Raw genomic sequence first — 22,459 nt, forward strand, 5'->3', positions numbered from 1 at the left:
CGTTGCATCATTTTTATCCTCTATTGGGTTATTGGGTCTCTATACCTATTGTAACACTTCATGAAGTCAAAACATTTAACTACCCATTTGAAAACTTTTAATGTTCCATCCATACAGAAGCCATGCACATTTGAAGAACTTCATCAAGCTACTTAGAAACATGACTAGGCAAGACTAGTTTTGTTGTACCACCTGCATAGAATTTAGCATGCCAGTGTCCACCTGCCGACAATGAGTGTGTTTACATGCGCTTAATAATAATAATAACTGCAGAAAATCAGATTTCTGTTCAATGCGTTTACATGCACTTGAGTAATCAGATAATGTGAAACGCCAGGTCTACATGAATCAGGAAGTAATTGGATTTCTGCTTTGCAACCAGCCAATAAACTCTTCTTCTTACTGTTATAGTTTTATTCTTGTCTTAGCACTGTACTGTGCCATTTATGGCCAAGATCTAAGTGTAAATTATGCTCCCCCACAATCCTTTTAATCCCTGTTTAGAATATAAATAATTTTCATTTATACAACAGTTAGTTCCAGCCATGCAAGCTGATTGGTTGATTGCTAAGCGTGCTTTTATTTTGTCATAAGATCACGTTTTTTTCACAAACATTGCATCACTCCGCTGAGACGCCATTGCTAAGCAACAACTTTGACAGCTGTAGGAAGCGCTCAGACCATTTGAACGTTTTACTTCTTACTTTGCCACAAACCGAAAATGGATACTTTTAAGTTCACATTTGACCGGCAGACGATTTGTTCAGGCTCTGAAGATGAGAGTACATTAAAAACTGTCATCACCACTGAGCAAGCTTTTCAGTTGTCAGCTGTGGAACACCTAAACAACCTGGAATTAGCCAGAAATGAACCAAATACCATTCGCCAAACAAATTGGGCCGTAAAATGCTTCACAGACTGGCTGGAACAAAACAACATTAATATTGGTCTAGCAAAAATTGACAAACCTGAGTTAAATTTGATATTGCAGCAGTTTTATGGCTCAGTTTGTACTTCAAAAGGCGAGGCTTACAGCATGTTGTGCAGCGAGTGAGCGGAGTTCGATACTCGGATGTAACAACAAGCTGCTTGTTGAGGAAATATAATTTTAATGATATTGAAACATATTAAATGCCTCGTTAATAGCCCAATTTATTTATTTCTTACTTTATTTATTTAACTGTTGTATAAAAGCACTACAGCACTCGAGGTCATGTGTGCCATATTGCTGCCAGAAGTGGCCCAAAACTGCATGCTATCTGGGTTGAACTAAGAACACTGAAAGAATTCATGATGTTGATTTCCAAGACAATTTAAATAAATTACACCAAACTGCTCAAAAGGTTCTAGCTATTAACTGGATAACTAAATACAAACTTACAAAATTTCATTGTTTAAGCAGGAAAGTAAATCAGAAAAATTTCAAAACACTGAGTTTTTGTGATTTTATCATAATTTTATCATAAAATTGCAGTAACCCCTTGTGGCTTATTGCTTTATTAAACAACAATTTTAGTCTACCAAGCTTTCCTTTTTCAACAAAAGTTGAGTAGAGTATAGATATATAGATAAGTCTATATTAAAATAAATAAATAAAAACATTACTTGATTTCTTGATTACTCAATAATGTAATTTTTACTGACAGCTCTACTGCTCATTATCTCTTTGAACATTAGCGTACATTAACCCATAGGTTGACCCTAGACTGCATCTTTTTCTTGGGGAGTTTGTTATCACACTGTATGAATATCATAAATTGTTTTAGCTGTGTCTGCTTCTTCATTGCTCCCTACAATTGCAGACTGGACTTGTCTGTTACAGACATGGAACTATTGATTCGCCGCTTCAGCAGTCACCGAGCCCTTGGACCTGCACTTGGGTAGCTGTATCTGCTGTCCGTGGTGCTGAACCTGAACCTTGTCGCCCCCTTGTCAGTTTTCATGGGAATGTTTTATGCAATAATTTCAGTGAATCTGTGTGCATTTTTATTCATTGTAAATGTTTAGCTTTGCAAGAACCCCCACCAGAAATCCATCTGTCCTCATCACCTCTATCCTTCAGGGTGGGGAAAGGCCCCCATCTCAAAGAACTTTTGAGAGGCCATCGCTCCAGTCCTCTTAGTGTACCTGTTCTCCACCGTGTACCTGTATCTTTCTCACCCTGACCCCTGTATTGTAGATCAATTACTCTCTGGGCTCTCGCAAGGGTTTCATGTTGGAGTCCGTTCTCCTCTGTCCTCCTCCTACATTGCAAAAACTTAGAGGCTTAAATTCCTTTATCGAAATAAATCTTGTCTGCCTATGTATGCCAGAAGAAGAGTCATGGGAGCGACCTTAATCTCAGTCCTAGAGTACGGTGATGTAGCTTATAAACATCCATCTGCCAGTGCCCTCAAACCACTAGACACAGTTCATCACTCCACTCTGAGATTCATTGCTGGTGACCTTTATAACACATCACTATAGACTGTATGTTAAGTTGGTTGGTCCTCAATAGCAGCACAATGGGAAACACACTGGCTTATTTTTATTTATAAATCACTGTCTGGGCTCATCTTGTAATAGTTAACTCCCCAGATGGTAGTTGGAATCATGTGCAGGTTTATTGAACTGTAGAAGATTTGAAAAAACAAAACAGGCAGGGTCAAATCTCTCAGGACATCCATCATATAGAATCAGGCAAAAGGTCCAAAAACACAATCCCCATACTGAACAACAAAATAGACTGCTCAAAAAAATAAAGGGAACACTCAAATAACACACCCTAGATCTGAATGAATGAAATATTCTCATTGAATACTTTGTTCTGTCACCCCACACCATTACTGACCCACTGCCAAACCGGTCATGCTGAAGGATGTTGCAGGCAGCAGATCACTCTCCACGGTGTCTCCAGACTCTGTCACGTCTGTCACATGTGCTCAGTGTGAACCTGCTTTCATCTGTGATGAGTACAGGGCGCCAGTGGCGAATTTGCCAATCCTGGTGTTCTCTGGCAAATGCCAAGCGTCCTGCACGGTGTTGGGCTGTGAGCACAACCCCCATCGGTGGACATCGGGCCCTCATACCATCCTCATGGAGTAGGTTTCTAACCGTTTGTGCAGACACATGCACATTTGTGGCCTGCTGGAGGTCATTTTGCAGGGCTCTGGCAGTGCTCCTCCTGTTCCTCCTTGCATAAAGGTGGAGGTTGCGGTCCTGCTGCTGGTTTGTTGCTCTCCTATGGCCTCCTCCACGTCTCCTGGTGTACTGGCCTGTCTCCTGGTAGCGCCTCCAGCCTCTGGACACTACGCTGACGGACACAGCAAACCTTCTTGCCACAGCTCGCATTGATGTGCCATCCTGGATGAGCCGCACTACCCGAGCCACTTGTGTGGGTTGTAGAGTCCGTCTCATGCTACCACGAGTGTGAAAGCACCAGCAACATTCAAAAGTGACTAAAACATCACCCAGAAAGCAGAAAGGTACTGAGAAGGGATCTGGGGTCCCCACCTGCAGAACCACTCCTTTATTGAATGTGTCTTGCTAATTGCAAATATTTTCCACTTGTTGTCTATTCCATTTGCACAACAACATGTGAAATTGATTGTCAATCAGTGTTGCTTCCTAAGTGGACAGTTTGATTTCACAGAAGTTTGATTTACTTGGAGTTATATTGGGTTGTTTAAGTGTTCCCTTTATTTTTTTGAGCAGTGTAGTAAGGCAAGGGGTCATAACCCGAGTAGAAACACAATACACCACTCAGAACTATAAGGAAAACCTAAAAAGACTTTGCACAGAGCTTTGGTCAGAATATCTCTTAAACATTCTACAAAATGGCTTCTGATTAGGCAGTCAACATCGCTGCTGGACTGCATTCAGTACCATTACAGAGCGGCAGTTTATACTATTTCAAGAATATTGCACTCTTGTTGGATATGATTATATAATAAAGAGAACACAGCAATCGATACTGATGTTTGTGTGATGTTTATATGGCCATGTGATTGGTGATGCACAAAGAACCTGTTGATGTGATTCTATCCTCGGCCATCTCAGTTTTCCAAGGTGGCTATTTTATATCTGTTATGGCTCATTTGGTTGACAGTATGTGTGATGTAGTGATGTTAGATGAGGGATGTAAATCAGATCAGCAGTTCTGGTCTCAGCTCTTTGAGTGGTGGAACGGCCCGTCTACTTCTAATTTCCCTCTATTCATGATGCCTAACGGCCTTCCCATTACCAAACAATGGTTGAGGGTCCATATGGCTGCTGGAGTTGAGAGATGTGGTCTCTCACCTTCATCATACATGGGTCATTCCTTTCAAATAGGTGCAGCTACATTCACATCATCAGCTTTCAAAACATGCTCTTAAAACTTGATTAAGTTATACCACTTTATTCTTGTCAGCAACTGGTAGTGGTCACCGTTCGGCATTACTAACTATTTCTAATCTACATGAGGTTCAGTACTTTCTGTAGCTGTATAAGTGCTCCCCTTATCACCATGAAGCAGTTCACAATATTGATGAGCTCTTTTCACTATAGTCACTTCAGTAACAGCTGGTACTAATACTATGGTCCTGAGCTTTGCAAGTCACAGTCACCTTTGCAGACACGCACTTCACATAGCTGAGTTGATGCAACTGTGGCCGCAAAGTCTTGACACCCTGAGCTAACAGAGTGAATGTATATAGGCCCCTGGCCTAAGCAAACAGTGCCTGTATGGGCCTGTGGGGCTCAGTTGACTCGTGAGTGAATGTTTGGACCTGCAGCCCGAGTTGTGCGTGTGTCTCAAGCTTATGAGTGTAGGCAACCAGCAGAAGCTCCATGCTGTGGAGGCTATGCGTGGGCTGCAGCTCCAGACTATGCAAACATCTGTCACTCTTTGCACAGACCACTATGGGCACAAACTGCCTTGTTTATATGAGCACCGGTCACTCAGTAGACAGTAGCAATTCTCACATTGGTTGACTTCTTCCTACACCTCATCCACAAAACCATATCGCCAAGATTCCTCTTTGTTGATGTTTTGTTAACAATATCTTTTATGTTTCTTTTCAGACTACTTATCCAGCTAAAGGCTTCTATGCATGAATACATGCTCACAGGATCTGCGAGGGTCTCAACACTCTAAGACCTGGGCTGAGGAAGGGGCAGAGGAAGTGGCAAAATTTCTAAGTAGAATTTGAAGTGGATATATGCCCTGGACTACATTTGATTTAAAAAAAAAATGTCTGAATGCTTGTTTCCCCTCACTGTACTCCTCAGTGAAACAGGTAGTCATGGAGTTTCTGCGCATTCATATGGAGTTAATATGGATATTGTGTGGATATAACTAGGCACATGCTTCAGTCAAAACATACCTAGGAGTGGACACTAGGTTTACTTCAATTAAAGCTTAGATTTCTCTCCTGTCTTCAGGATAAGATACTTAACCACAATACATTTTTTTCTTGATCCATTTCCACCAAGGGTGCCAGTATTAATGAAGCTCACTATTATCCAAGTTGAAGCCATGTGTGCTAGAATAGCTTTACCCATCAGACAGCTTAGAAAAACTTCCTAAGCTTGTCCATTAAAAACATGACATTGATTGCTGAATCAAATATATTTTTCATCATGTACAAAAAGGGGTTGCCAGATCCCACTGGCTCTGCAACAGCATTTTTTTAAACACAGTCATACAAATGAACAAGCATTATAAAAAAAATGAAACCAAAACTGTTCAGTCGGAGTCACAAAATGTTCCATATAAGCTCTGGAGCAAATAAAAAAAACATGATTTTTAATTTCTTTCATTAAAAGTAACATTGCCATCTCTGACATTGCTGTAGAGAACTTGTAACACCCTGCAGACACCTGCAGCCTGCAGTCATTCATGGACAAAGTCACAGTGACCAGTGTAAACACCAAAAAGAGAACACCAGAGTAAACCGCATTTGTATTATTTACAGAGTACGAAAGAAAACCTGACAGCATAACCAAATCAATGCTATCATAACAGAAAAAAAGATGAACAGACCTGAAGGATTAAATGAAAAGTGATAAAGTATGACGGAATAAGCAGCAAACATGCGGCAATTCATGAAATGATACATTTGAAAAAAGGAGAATAGAAAATACAACTCAGAAAGTAGCAGCAGGTGAATTTACTGTGATTAACCAAAATGTTTGGATTTGCTTTTTAGTTGTCAGCCACACACCTGGTGCTAGTGACAATTTAATCCAAAAAATACTAAACCCTAAAACACTAATTTTTTAAAGGATGATCAGGTAGAATAATAATACAGGTTGACTGTAAAGGTTATACTACAGCCTAATGAAACCAAGCCTCAGTACAAAGAGCAGCTGGCAGATTTGCCACCTTTCTAGTCAGAAGTCACAAGTTAATGTCTCCCCAGGTTCCTATACTGTTATTTCTCTTAAAAACAGGAGGAGATATTGTGTGGAAACTGCAGATTCTAAATGTTGTGTTTGTAAGCAGAGGAGATTTAATAATGACTCGCATTTCTTGTAAAGTTACCATTGTGCGTAACATTTTTAACCACATTTTTGTCACTATTTTCACCTCAAAACGGAAAACCTCTGAAGTGCAGACTAAGACCTGTCAGTATGGTGTAGAAATCGAATGTAAAAGTAATTCATTACATAAAATTGTAGTGGATGTTATTCATTTTAATGTATTTCATGTCTTCTGTATTTTAGACCTGAATGAAAGTTTAAATTAAGTGAGTTAATGGCCTGATTACACCTTGCATCAACATGTAATTTCAGTGACTGAATTCAGATTCACTTGATCGCATGAAAAGCTAGGTGTAAACACTCTCAGGATGCACTGTGAGCAGATTGTGATCAGATCCTCATATTGTATTCAGCGCTGTACAGAGAATGGATCTTGTACTGCATTCCACAGAATTGTAACTGGAACAGAGTTAATTACTCTTTTAAATGCTTTACTTTTCTGGGTATTTAAGTAGAGAGTAGATTGTCTGTTCATCATAAACATGCCACTTTCATATTTAGCACATGAGGATTAATTACAGTCTAGGTATCTAAACCTCTATTAATTAAAAACAGTCTGAGTATCTAAACCTTGATTAATCAAAGTTTCAGTATCTAAAACAACTTAAGTATCTAAACCTGGATTAATCACAGCCCAAGGATCTAAATCTCTATGAATTAATCACAGTCTGAGTATTTAAACCTGGCTTTTTTAATCACAGTCTGAGTTTCTAAACCTAACAGGGAAGAGTTGATAACCACTGTTGTAAAGTGAGTTAACTGCATCTGTGTTTCTTAAATTTGGTGAAGCTGAAGATCCACTACTTCTTGTTTTCTGACTACAAGCTAAAACAAATGGCATAATATTAACACTACACAAATCAAAACATCTGTTTGTCTAAGATTTTTTTCCACATCTCGTTTTCCTTCACATTTGTCATCTTTAGTTGTGTATGTTCTGTATTTGAGACATAACTAACCAGTTGCTTTTTTTTTCCTAGGAGTTTTTAGTGGTCCCCCAGCAGCACAAGGCCATAAATAGCTGCTTATGTCGCTTATTAGGTAGAATAGGCATCGTCGGTATACAGCTATGTGAGCGGAAATGGATAATGCGTCTGCTGAGTGCAAGAAAGTGAGGGGGTAAACAAGAAAAGAAAACATGGAAGGTACACAAGACTTAAGTAATACCAAAATCAATTGCGTTCTTGCACTCTGGTCAGGAATAAGTGTCCAAACTGAGCTTGATGACTCATATAGTAATGGGAAAAAAGAAAACAAATTAAAATGGAAACAATGCTTGCACTGATGTGCTTTTTATGCAAGGAAAGCAACATCTGATCTCCTCTGGTCACACTGGAGATACGTTTTAGTGAAACATGTAAACGGAATCGGGAAAGAGTTTATCTAGATACGATCCAGACATAAAACACATGTCAACACAAGTTGTAAACAAACTCTGAGTTGCTGGAATTACTATTTTTGGTGAAAGAAATTATACTGCACCAAATTAATGCAACATTATATTCCCATAACATAATCTTGTTTTTTATTGCTTAACCAAACTTTTAGGGCTTAACTCAGTTTGATTTGTTCATTAAGTACTGTTTCCAGTCTAGTCATTGTTTATCTAGTTACCTCATTTTGACCTGTTGTTTCTTCTGCCAAACCTATTTAACTGATTGAATAGTTGGATGCCAATGATTATATGTGTAATTGGGGTGTAAAAAGCATCCTGACAGGTGCTTTAGACTCTTTGGGAGCAGCAGCAGTACAATCTTCCGTATCAGGCCTCGGCCTGCTGCACGGTTTTGGTGGTCACGAGGGCAGAGTCTCCAAGTTCAGTAGCAGGTACGGGCACTCCGTGCTCCATCTTTGCTTCACAAATGCCCCTCCTCCAGCCCATTTCACAAACAGACACTTCTTCTGCCTTTCCGTTCAAGTGTGGACAGGAAAGAGGCAGGTCTTCTCTCTGTTCCGGCAATGCCGGGCCAACAGTGTTTCCATTAAGCTTAAGAGGAGCTGCAGGCTTTGAGCCTCTCTTACCTGCAAAACAAACATAAAAGCTTTTAGTATTCATCACATATCAAAATCATGAAGTTCAACACTGAATCGAATCTTGTGTACTTTAGGAAAGGGAATATTCACTACACAACACATACAATCCACTAATGCAAAAAGAACATGAAAGCAAATTTTTAAAACATACGACAAAAAAGTAACCTTCCCTTGCTTTATTCACTGCTGATGTAATGGGGTCAAACCCAGTCATGACACTTTTACAACTTAAAATAAACTTAAAATCCATGAAAGTGTCCTCACTGCCCCCTTGTGTGCATGTATGTAGGTGTTTCACTGCATGGATGAGTTAGATGCGGTTGTCTAATTTCTCTGTGTGCAAACACAGTTGGCTAATGGTTCTGAATTCAGTTCAAATGTATATATCATTTTTGTCCAGTGACAAAAATCTGATCAACTGACCCCAAAAGTTTCCTGGGGAATATACCGTATTCCAAGAATACTGTGATCCAGATGAAATTCAGGATCAGTTAAACCTTAGCCATTGAGAAAGAGAAAAAAATCATAATAAAAATAATGTTCACAGGAGTTTCCCTATTTTTTAACCCTTTTTTCCACTGTGTTTATAGTGATACAAATTGAATGGTTGTTTCTCAGTTTCTCTGTAGGATATATGTCATGGTACTTGGCAACCCAACCCAACCCAGAGGCATAGGTGAGCGCATGCAAATAGCGAGCTTGATGTGAGTCAAGGCCACCTCACACCTGATAGCCAGCAGAGCACTGTTACAGCATGCCAGCAGAGACAAAAGCTAGGCCCAAGCTCATCTTTACACTGTACTCATATAAACTGCTAAAGCATCACTTAAGACACTTGGCATCAGTTTTTACCTCTTACAAACTGTCTGAAAAAGGCTAGGCTAGTAACGTTAGCTGAGATACCATTAGCATCTGTCTGTTTGCCTAAAAGACTGACTGCCTTTCTCTGTGTATATTTCAAGCCACATGTGATCTAGACTGAACAAATATGAGGTAGACACCAGTACAACTGCTTTCTTCAAGTTGACTTGTTTTGATAATTATTGTGTTAATGTAATACATTTTATTCATTTGCAACCACATGGCATATGCTAATCATTTTAATTCATATCAGCATTTTTTCCTGGGTACTTTGGCTCTCCGTAGCCACGGTATGGCTTTAATTTACAGTAGTAATGGCAAAATGCTATGTAGCCATGTTCCCCCCATCTGCTCAGTCTGCAGCTGAAAATGGAAACACTGTCTTTTTTTATGTATTTTATTATGAGCTCTGAATTGAAGTCTAATTAAAAGTCCATTTACTTTCACATCTTTGTATTTATTCTATTAATCTGGGTTGGGTTATGGGGGCAGGGGCATTGAAGGTGGGCCATTTGCCAAGAACCCAGGAAATCTCCCTCTTCGTCATAGGCCAATGTTGGCAGGTATGGAGGTGGGAGTTTGTGAAGAGAGTTCTCTTTTGAAATGAAACTGTAAATTTAGACCTTTTGGGCAAAGTGTCCCACAAACAAAGGACAGAGGGGCTTTTTGCATGATTAAAGGGTTCTTTGCATCATGCAAGGTTCTTCAGAAGGCACTGTACATGGTTCTATAAAGAACCTTTGTCAAAAGGAGTTCTTTGAATGTTTGTATACTGGTTGTATAGAACTTTTTTTTTTCTTTTTTTTTTACTGAAGAAACCCTATAGGCAGTTGTGGGCTGGAGGTTAGAGAAATGGCCCTTTGACCAGAAGGTTGCCGGTTCAAACCCCAGCGCTGACAGTCCATGACTGAGGTGTCCTTGAGCAAGACACCTAACCCCAATTCCCCGGGCGCCGTGGATAGGGCTGCCCACTGCTCTGGGCAAGTCTGCTCACTGCCCCCTAGTGTGTGTGCATGCTCACTAGTGTATGTATGTGGTGTTTCACTTCACGGAGGGGTTAAATGCGGAGGTGAAATTTCCCTGTTTGTGGGACTAATAAGGGTCATTTAATCTTATAAAACTTTTTTGAGAATGTGGAGTTTCTTTGTTTAGCTCTCATTAGCATTACATTCTAGCCGACATGACTGTTGTTATGTAGCAACATTTTTGGCCATCATGCTGGGGAAGAGTTATTATTTCAAGCCTGTTATAATGAAGGGGAATCAATCAGGCTAACTGGCAGAGATCTTAAGTTTAAAATATAGAATTTGAAGAAGAATTACGGTGATGTGCTAATTACATAACTTTTGGGAAGCACAAAGACTACAAATGATTTGACATAAATAATACATTCTGTAAAACCTAGATGAAAATGTTTAATGAAAGACTCAGCAGATACAGCACATCCTTTTTTGTGCTATAAAACAATATTGACCGCTGTTCAATTCATTTCCTCTAACTGTAAGTAGATTTATGAATCATCATTTGCTACATGCTGAACTCAGGCACAGATATGGTTTAGCTTTACAGTAAAAGGGTTTTGTTCTTAAAAGGGCCATTTTCTTCTTTGACAAAAATGAAACAAGCAGAGAGCAGATCACTCCTCCTCTGAAAATATTGATTCCTCTTTACCTCAAAGTCAAACATGGGGAGAAAACAAACACTGCTTATAAGCAGGTATTAGCTCATGATTAACATGTTTGCTCATGGCAGGCATGTTATTATTTATTCTTCTTCTTCTTCTTCTTTTGGCTGCTCCCTTTAGGGGTCGCCACAGCGGATCATCTGCCTCCATCTTGCCCTATCCACTGCCTCCTCTACTTTTACACCAACTATCTCCATGTCCACCTTCACTACATCCATAAACCTTCTCTGATGTCTACCTCTTCTCCTTCTACCCGGCAGCTCCATCTCCAACATTCTTTGACCAATATATCCACTATTCCTCCTCAACACATGTCCAAACCATCTCAACCTGGCCTCTCTGGCTTTATCTCCAAACTGCTCCACCTTCACTGTCCCTCTGATCTGCTCATTTCTAATCTTGTCCATCCTTGTCACTCCCAGTGAAAATCTCAGCATCTTCATCTCCGCCACCTCCAGCTCAGCCTCCTGTCTTTTAGACAGAGCCACAGTCTCCAAACCATACATCATAGCAGGACGCACTACTGTCTTGTAAACCTTCCCTTTCACTCTTGCCGCTATCCTTCTGTCACACATCAGCCCTGACACCTGTCTCCACCCACTCCATCCTGCCTGCACCCTCTTCTTCACCTCTTTTCTACACTGTCCATTGCTCTGGATGGTTGACCCAAGATATTTGAAGTCATCCACCTTTATGACCTCTACTCCTTGCATCTTCACCTTTCCACCTGCCTCCATCTCATTCACACACATGTATTCAGTCTTGTCTCTAATGACCTTCATTCCTCTCCTCTCCAGTGCAAACCTCCAGCTCTCCAGATTCTCTTCCACCTGTTCTCTACTCTCACCACAGATAACAATGTCATCTGCAAACATCATGGTCCATGGAGCCTCCTCTCGCCTTAGCCTTGCTTCAACAACTCTTTCCCATACCTTCATGGTGTGCGTCATCAACTTTATACCTCTGTAGTTACTGCAGCTCTGCACATCACCCTTGTTCTTAAAAATAGGGACCAGTACACTGCTTCTCCACTCATCAGGCATCCTCTCACTCTCCAGGATTTTGTTAAACAACCTGGTTAAAAAGTCCACTGCCTTTTCTCCTAAACATCTCCATACCTCCACAGGTATGTCATCTGGACCAACTGCCTTTCCATTCTTCATCCTTTTTAAAGCTGCCCTCACTTCCACCTTACTAATTCTCTGCACTTCCTGATCCACTATATCTCCCCCGTTGTCCTCCTCTCTCTCTCATTTTCCTCATTCATTAGTTCTTCAAAGTACTCTTTCCATCTACTCAACACTCTCTGTTTACTCACTAGTACATTTCCCTCTCTATCCTTTATCAGCCTAACCTGCTGTACATCCTTTCCAGCTCTGTCTCTCTGTTTAGCCAAACGATACAAGTCCTTTACTCCTTCTTTACTGTCCAGCCTCTCATATAGCTCATTATAGGCCTGAGCCTTTGCCTTTGCCACCATTCTTTTTGCTATGCGACTAGCCTCACAGTACTCCTGCCTACTTCCTTCATCTCTCTGGTTATCCCACTTTTTCTTAGCTGCCTTCTTCTTCTGAATACTCTCCTGGACTTCCCCATTCCACCACCAACTTTCCTTGTCTTCTTTCCTCTTACCAGAAGAAACACCCAACACATTTTTGCCAGTTTCTCTCACCACCTTAGCTGTAGTCTCCCAGTCCTCAGGTAGCTCCTCACTGCCCCCAAGGGCCTGTTGCAATTTTTCCCTGAACTGCCTACAACTATCCTCCTCCTTCTGCTTCCACCATCTAATCTTTGGCTCTGTCTTCACTCTCTTCCTCTTCTTTGTTTCTAATCTCATTCTACAGACAACCACACTATGCTGCCTTGCTACACTTTCCCCTGGCACCACTTTACAATCTCCAATCTCCTTTAGGTGGCATCTCCTGCTAAGGATATAATCCACCTGTGTGCACCTCCCTCCACTCTTGTATGTCACCCTGTGTTCTTCCCTCTTCTGAAAATACGTGTTCACCACAGCCATTTCCATTCTCTTTGCAAAATCTACAACCATCTGACCTTCCGCATTCTGTCTTTCACACCATACATACCCAGCACCTCTTCATCCCCTCTGTTCCCTTCACCAACATGTCCATTGAAGTCTGCACCAATCACTAATCTCTCCTCTCTAGGGACACCATCTACCACTTCATCCATCTTACTCCAAAATTCCTCTTTCTCCTCTAACTGACAACCAACCTGTGGTGCATATGAACTGACCACATTCAAAATTACACCATCAACCTCCAACTTCAGGCTCATGATCCTGTCTGACACTCATTTTACATCCAGAACACTTTTCACAAGCTGTTCCTTTAGGATTATCCCTACTCCATTTCTCTTCCTCTCTACACCATGATAGAACAGTTTGAATCCACCTCCAATGTTCCTGGCCTTGCTTCCTTTCCATGTGGTCTCCTATGTTCAGAGTCCCTACTCTAACCTCCACACTCCTGTCTTTCCTTCTCTCTCGCTGCCTTCTAACCTGCCTTCCTCCTCTCCTCTTTGATGGTCTTCGACCTACAGTAGTCCAATTTCCACCGGCACCCTTCTGGTCAACAGCACCGGAGGCGGTCGTTGTTAACCCGGGCCTCGACCGATCTGGTATGGCAATCATATTTGTGATCCGCATGATAGTTTCGGCACAAGTTTTACGCCAGATGCCCTTCCTGACGCAACCCTCACCATTTATCCGGGCTTGGGACCAGCACCAGAAGTACACAAAGTACACCCCTAATGGCTAGTTTGCGTGTTATTATTTATTATTACTCTTAAAATGTTGAATAATGTAATAGACTGAAAATCGAAACATTAAAATACTAAAATAAGACACCCAAGTGCTCTTAATTAGGCTGCATTGAAAATATCACCATGTTGTATTAGCTGAATTATGAATTCAGTCATTATACCAGGGCTAAGGGGTACAAATACAAAACCAACACAGTAAATATCTGGTCTGAGAATATTTTAATCTCAAGGTTTCTGGCAAAAGCCTTATAGGAAACTTCTTAGGAGTCCTTTATAAAATGTGGAGACCTTTGCAACCCCTTGCCTGTAGATGGCAGCACTGAGACAGAAATAGCATGGTCCCTCTCGCCTTCTCCAAAGGACATGCTGATAGTAGATTATATTTTATATATGTATGTATGCAAGTTAGTAAGCAAGGAAAAAAATATATAAAAGCATTATTAGAATGTAGAACAGAACACATTCACAACGAATGAGTTGGAAACATTTTTGATTTTGGCAGAATACACAAAATACATTGGCCATTTATTGAGCTTTGGAAAGTAATAGCATACATTTTGTACATGTATATTGAGTGCCCCCACAAAAGTAAAAATCACCTACTTAGAAAGAAAACACATATTTAGGTTTCCTGGGACTTTAAGAAGGTACACAGATATAACCAGCAATGGAATTTAGAAATAGCCATCCTGGAGCCAACAGCAATCACAAGAATCCAACATACTAGTTACTAACAGTTACTTCGAACAATATAGAGCTTTATCCTCAGGAGCTAACAATATACAATATACAGCTTTATGTACAACTGCTCTAAACAATGTAGTGTCCTATCCACAATGGATAATAATATAAGAACTTTATCCACAGATGGCTATTCATCAGGTTATACTGATGCTGCAGCATTGATAATTTAATTTCATCTCAGTTTATGCTACAATTACACTGGTTTCATGTCTGCTTTCTTGGGTGAATTAGAGACACTCTCTCTGGATATTTAAATGAAACATTAAGTATTAACAATGCAGTCATCTAGGTGCTGGGGCATACTGTATGGATGTTTGGTGGATGAAAGTGCTATTTATATAAAAAAAGCCTAGTTAAAGCCTAGTTCAAGTCTCTGGGGTGTGAGTCCAAGTCATATCTTAGGTCTCTGGAGTGTGAGACTGTGTCAAGTCTCAAGTCTCAAGGGTATGAGTCCAAGTCATATCTTAGGTCTCTGAAGTGTGAGACTGTGTCAAGTCTCAAGTCTCAAGGGTATGAGTCCAAGTCATATCTTCGGTCTCTGGAGTGTGAGACTGTGTAAAGTCTCAAGTCTCTAAGATATGAGTCCAAGTCATATCTTCGGTATCTGGAGTGTGAGACTGTGTCAAGTCTCAATTCTCTAAGATATGAGTCCAAGTCATATCTTAGGTCTCCGTAGTGTGAGACTGCGTCCAGTCTCAAGTCTCTAGGGTATGAGTCCAAGTCATATCTTCGGTCTCTGGAGTGTGAGACTGTGTAAAGTCTCAAGTCTCTAAGATATGAGTCCAAGTCATATCTTCGGTATCTGGAGTGTGAGACTGTGTCAAGTCTCAAGTCTCTAAGATATGAGTCCAAGTCATATCTTAGGTCTCTGGAGTGTGAGACTGCGTCCAGTCTCAAGTCTCTAGGGTATGAGTCCAAGTCATATCTTCGGTCTCTGGAGCGTGAGACTGTGCCCAGTCTCAAGTCTCTAGGGTATGAGTCCAAGTCATATCTTAGGTCTCTGGGGTGTGAGTCACAGTTGAGTCTCAAGTCTCCGGACTGTGAGTCCAAGTTGGGAGGCTCTGGGGTGTGAGTCCAGGTTGACTCTCGAGGCTCTCAGGTGCAGCAAGTCGAAGTTGAGGCTCGAGGATGTGGAGGGTGAGTCCAAGCCAAACACTGAGGCTCTGGAGTGGGAGACTGAGTTGAAGCTCAGATGTGCAAGTCCTAGTCGAGTCTGGAGGATGTGGGGCGCAAGTCCAAGTCAAGTCTCAGAGGTAGAAGTCTGAGTTGAGTCTTGAGTCTGGGGTCTGAGTCCACATGAAATCTCAAGGAAATGGAGTGCGAGTTAAAGTTGAGTATTGAGGCTCTGGGGAGAGTCTGTGTGGTGTGAGTCCAAGTAGAGTCTCAAGGATTTGGGGTGCAAATTTGAGGTCTTTGGGACTTTCTGCAAGTCCGAGACCATTCTCAGGTTTCTAAGTTGTGAGTCGAGTCTATTCACAACTAATTTGTTTGCTAACGTTTACTTGAGTTTAGACTTTTGAGACATTATATCCGTTTCATTTGGTACAGTTGGTTTCACCAGGTCACTGATGCCTGGGCCCACCTACCCAGAATACATGTGACAAAACAAAACACATTTTTTATTTCTTGTCTGTCACTATTAACAGCAGCTTGTGCTGCAACAATGATGGGAGTATCTAAGAAGAATGACAGGAAATGTTGCATGCAGTACAGTGTTGATGTACAAGCTACGATGTTGAGATCCTTTGTTTAGGTCTTGTTTTTAGCCATATGACATTCAGAGTGATAATTTGTCATGATTGGCCCCACATGAGATACAAATCCCAGCAACGCAACACCAACATGGTAAAACACACGTATTCAGCAATTAAAGCTGTAGAGCTTCTTTAGAATAAAATGTAATCCAATATAAATTGCTAGTGCAGCCTAATTAAAAACGTTCTGTTCAGTAACAGTCATAGTACAGTCCAGATTCTGGAGGGTGCTGTACATGAGCCCAGATGTAGCTTATCTGTCTGATAAGCAGATCATGGAAACAGCTAAATATGGCAAGAAACAGAATATATTGTATGCTTCCTCTGGATAAGGTCTATGAGTTTTGATCTCTCTCTCTGCTGTGTGTGTGTGTGTGTGTGTGTGTGTGTGTGTGTGTGTGTGTGTGTGTGTGTGTGTGTGTGTGTATACACAATAGCTTTGTAAAAGGGGTGTCCCTCAGGACCTCCCTAAAGAGGAACTGAAACTCATCTAAATATGTGTGTATGTCACTGTTTAGGACCTCTATCGTCTGCCCCTGATGTATGACATCACAAAAAAGTACAGAGTACCTGAGGGCGTTCTTATATACTGTTAGATGTATTGTTGAGTTCTATATTTAGCTCTGTGGAGTTTCCATTCTAACACAGCTCATTATCAAACACATTCACTGCCCATTAGTCTTCCTGCTCAGTGTGTCCTTTGTGTGTGTGTGTGTGTGTTGTACCTGTGTCATGTGTGTATCTCCTGTAGATGATGAACCAGAGCAGTAGTGCGAGAACTGAGATGCTCAGGATTACCCCCACACAGATCCACAAGCTGGGGGAGAACGCAGTCCATGGCAAGGCTGGAGCTTTAGTTTTCAGCACTGTAAGGGTATTTACTACTACACAGACACACACACACAAACACACACACACACACACACACACACACACACACACACACACACAAATAGTTTCTGTTTACCTACTCCCTGTAAACACGTTGCGCATCAAAACCAGCATTGTTGTGTGTTTGTTTGTTTTTGTAAAAAGACAAAAGATGCAATGTTTCTTCCTTCATCAAGCAAAGTAAAACTTTGACACAGAACTCCTTGCAACAGATCTGCAGTGATAATTGCAGTGGCAGTTACTTAGGCAGAATTATTAGGCCAAGAAATTATGTAAAAGTGTTACATTTGATGCAAATATACAATCTTATTAAACTTTACAATTCATTATATCCTATGTACATTTTCCTAATAATAAAGGTCTGGATCTTTTGATTTATGAGGTTGTTAAAGAGTCAAAATTTACATATTGCTACATGCGCGCTAACACGGCTACTAACACTTTATCGACATCATAAGACTAATTACAGAAAAATACCCCAAACAAACCAGGAGGCGTTGTGAAGTGTGGTAGTTCCGTTCCTTTGGCAGTAGTCGAGTATAAAAAGGAACAGCTGGTGTTATTATATAATAGTGTTGTGTGCACTGGAGAAATAGCTTACTAATAGCATGGATGTAGCAATGTTCACACTCTGACTCTTTAATGATCTTGTAATTCAGAAGACCCAGTGATATTCTATGGCGAAATTTTTGAAGTTCAAAGCATACCTTGCTTCGAAACTTTCTGTTTACCACAAACAAATGGGCGCCCATGTCATAAAAAACAGAGAAATGTGTTAAAGGCCCCACATCATGAAAAACAAAGATGTGTGTCGAATTAAAAGGCCCGTAATATGAAAAACAGCAGCATGATAGTGGAAAATTAGACCCATAGACCCAGACCCAGATTTGCAAATATGGGCATGATATTGACTAAATAATGATGAATGACTTCAGAGGTCAATAGTGCCTGGCACATACTATCACCATCATCTTGGGGTGATGAAGTTTTTTATTTAATTCCCGAAGCTGTTAATGTTTTAGATTAATCTATATTAGCTCAGTGACAGCAACTATGAACAAGCAGACTTATGCTAGCTCTAAAATATATTTTCATATGATGTCTAATGATAAGATTTTTCTGTAACATTTAGCATTAAGATGAGCTTTTTTTAAACTAGCTGTTAGGGTTGCCACCTCAGCTCTCAATCAGGGCCTTGATTTTTAACTGAACTGAGCAAACAGGTAGCTATGCTATGCCTAACGTCACCAGCAGTGCACCTTTCTCAAACAGTTCTTAAACCTATTCTTTGTATCGAAATGATTTGACAACCAAAAACCCGGACAATCTAGGAAAAACTTGGACAGGTGGCATCCCTAATAGCTGCTGACAGTCAACTTGATAAATCAGTCAGATTAAACAGGACTGTACAGCACTCACACTTGTGATTAAAACAAGATATTAATGCACTTGTACACCATTCTGCATATTACTTCATCAAGGTTTTTCAAAGATCTTGTGTAAAAGATGATGACTCCTCCTCAGTATCCAACATTGCTTTGATTAGCTCCAGTGTTAACTTTGGCATTCACTAGCATTAGCTCACTTGAAGGGGCAGTTTAAACATTTCTTCTTATTAGACAAGAAAACATGCCGATTTAATGCCGATTAACTGAACTTGATTGATTAATGTAAATATGGTGTAAATATGGTTTCTCAAACATGTATGTCTGCACTGAACATCTTGTAAAGCCAGTTTATTCTGGGATGACGAAGGTCTCGGTTGCTTCATTTGCTCTCCACTGTGTGCTTCTACGTTTTCCACTTTGCTGCAGATGCTAACAGGCGTCTGAGAATAGGAACATCAGAATTTTACCACTGGCTTTACGCAATGCTTAGTATAGACTTGAGAACTAACAAAATGCAGTAGGTTTCCGTGTCTAATAAGGAGGAGGTTTGAGTGACTGAAGCCGTCCCTTCAGATGAGCTAGTGCTACTAGTTAATAGTTTTGCCATTGAGCTGTGAATGTGCTCTTCCAGTTAATACTTCACCCAAACTTTTTTCAGCTTTAGAAAAGACATAAAACACCACCATCCTCTGGATGATCTGGATGGCATGTGCAGGAATTACACATTAACACCTTTTCACCACTTTTGAGTTGAATTCTGATTAATTTACTGTCACTACTGTTCTCACTGCAGGCTTGTTTTGCGTTTGCTTGATTGAGGAAGTAGTGCTTAGAGGCAGCTACCATTGGCTGAGAGGCACGTCTCTGGGTATTATGCGAAGGGTCATTTACACTGCTGATACTGCGAATACTGCTCTGTACATTGATATAATGTTGTAAATATATGGTGTCATATGCTGGCGTTCTTTAGTATAGTACATTAATGCATTACACATTATATATCAAATCTTTTTTCTTATTAATGTTTTCCTTTACTTTAATGTTTTCTTTATTTAATTTTTTATTACCAAGACAAAAACAGTAAATTCTCTCTTTTATTAACATTATTTTTACTGTTTTTATTGCACTACTTCTTTATTTATTCATTTTTTGGTGTGCAGAAAAAAGTTAGTGATGTTCAAATTATTAATACTATATACTTTTTAAATTAGCCTTTCAGCATGAGAGTTGTCTTCTGCAGTTGTGGTACCTTGCGTGCGATGTCTTAAGTGTTCATACTGCTTACTTGTTCGATCCTTAATAGTACTTTATATTCATGATGGTGCTTCCCAAAAGAAATGCTGAGCAAGCAAAGATCAACAGATGAGTGGAACTGACTCACCAGTGACCGGCTGAGTTTCTTTGAGGACGCAGTCTTTAACCAGACCATCCCATCTTTGTCCAGGATCACACATCTTCTTATCCATCCCAATAAAACTACTGAACAAACACTGCTGAGACGATTACTGCTCAGGTACTGCTGGAGATGGTAGAGCACTAATGAGAAAAGTGATAGAGAGAGAGAGAGAGAGAGAGAGAGAAAGAGAGAGAGAGAGAGAGAGAACTGGGGAGGCGTGAGCAATAAAGTTTAAATGTTTCACTTCTTCTTTTTGCGAGTTAGGAAAGAATGAATCACTGAGCATCTCCCTAGAGAGGGGTGGCAGAGACAGAAAGAGACAGAAACAGAGATAGTGGACCGAACATGTGAACAGGAAGGCAGTAACAGTTGGGGAAAAAATAGACATGAACGATCTTATGACAAAAACACATCAAGCCAGAAATACACATGTTATTTCGAAAAGGATTAGTTGTATCTTTACTCAGCGACAGCATGAGTCACATTAGATGGGTTTTTTTTATGAGTTGTGAGATCATTTGGAGGTGAAATAAGGGTCAGAGTTATTAAACAGCATTACTATATATACCACTTAGTAGATACAGTCACTGATCTCCCATCTTAGGGGCAGTGCATCACCAGTACTCTCCTAACTAAAATCCAAAACATTACAGACCTTATGATAAGGGCCCACATCATGATAAACAGAGGCATGTGTTAAATTAAAGGGCCCACATCATGATAAACAGAGGCATGTGTTAAATTAAAGGGCCCACATCATGATAAACAGAGGCATGTATTAAAATAAAGGGCCCACATCATGATAAACAGAGGCATGTATTAAAATAAAGGGCCCACATCATGATAAACAGAGGCATGTATTAAAATAAAGGGCCCACATCATGATAAACAGAGGCATGTATTAAAATAAAGGGCCCACATCATGATAAACAGAGGCATGTATTAAAATAAAGGGCCCACCTCATGATAAACAGAGGCATATATTAAAATAAAGGGCCCACATCATGATAAACAGAGGCATGTGTTAAAATAAAGGGCCCACATCATGATAAACAGAGGCATGTGTTAAATTAAAGGGCCCACATCATGCTAAACAGACGCATGTGTTAAATTAAAGGGCCCAATTGATAAACAGAGCATGTGTTAAATTAAAGGGCCCAATTGATAAACAGAGCATGTGTTAAATTAAAGGGCCCACATCATGATGAACAGAGGCATGTGTTAAATTAAAGGGCCCACATCATGATAAACAGAGGTATGTATTAAAATAAAGGGCCCACATCATGATAAACAGAGGCATGTGTTAAATTAAAGGGCCCACATCATGCTAAACAGACGCATGTGTTAAATTAAAGGGCCCAATTGATAAACAGAGCATGTGTTAAATTAAAGGGCCCAATTGATAAACAGAGCATGTGTTAAATTAAAGGGCCCACATCATGATGAACAGAGGCATGTGTTAAATTAAAGGGCCCACATCATGATAAACAGAGGTATGTATTAAAATAAAGGGCCCACATCATGATAAACAGAGCATGTGTTAAAATAAAGGGCCCACATCATGATAAACAGAGGCATGTGTTAAAATAAAGGGCCCACATCATGATAAACAGAGGCATGTGTTAAATTAAAGGGCCCACATGATAAACAGAGCATGTGTTAAAATAAAGGGCCCACATCATGATAAACAGAGGTATGTATTAAAATAAAGGGCCCACATCATGATCAACAGAGGCATGTGTTAAATTAAAGGGCCCACATCATGATAAACAGAGCATGTGTTAAAATAAAGGGCCCACATCATGATCAACAGAGGCATGTGTTAAATTAAAGGGCCCACATCATGATAAACAGAGGCATGTATTAAATTTATATATTTTAATAAGGGACTAATTTAAAAGTGAAAAACAGAGGTATCTGTTAAAGGGCCCATGTTATGAAAAAACATTTTTATATACAGGTCCTTCTCAAAAATTAGCATATTGTGATACATTTCATTCTTTTCCATAATGTAATGATAAAAATTAAACTTTCATATATTTTAGATTCATTGCACACCAACTGAAATATTTCAGGTCTTTTATTGTTTTAATACTGATGATTTTGGCATACAGCTCATGAAAACCCAAAATTCCTATCTCACAAAATTAGCATATCGTGAAAAGGTTCTCTAAATGAGCTATTAACCTAATCATCTGAATCAACTAATTAACTCTAAACACCTGCAAAAGATTCCTGAGGCTTTTAAAAACTCCCAGCCTGGTTCATTACTCAAAACCGCAATCATGGGTAAGACTGCCGACCTGACTGCTGTCCAGAAGGCCATCATTGACACCCTCAAGCAAGAGGATAAGACACAGAAAGAAATTTCTGAACGAATAGGCTGTTCCCAGAGTGCTGTATCAAGGCACCTCAGTGG

The sequence above is a fragment of the Pygocentrus nattereri genome, chromosome 1 (assembly GCF_015220715.1).
Source record: "Pygocentrus nattereri isolate fPygNat1 chromosome 1, fPygNat1.pri, whole genome shotgun sequence".
In the NCBI taxonomy this organism is placed as follows: Eukaryota; Metazoa; Chordata; class Actinopteri; order Characiformes; family Serrasalmidae; genus Pygocentrus; species Pygocentrus nattereri.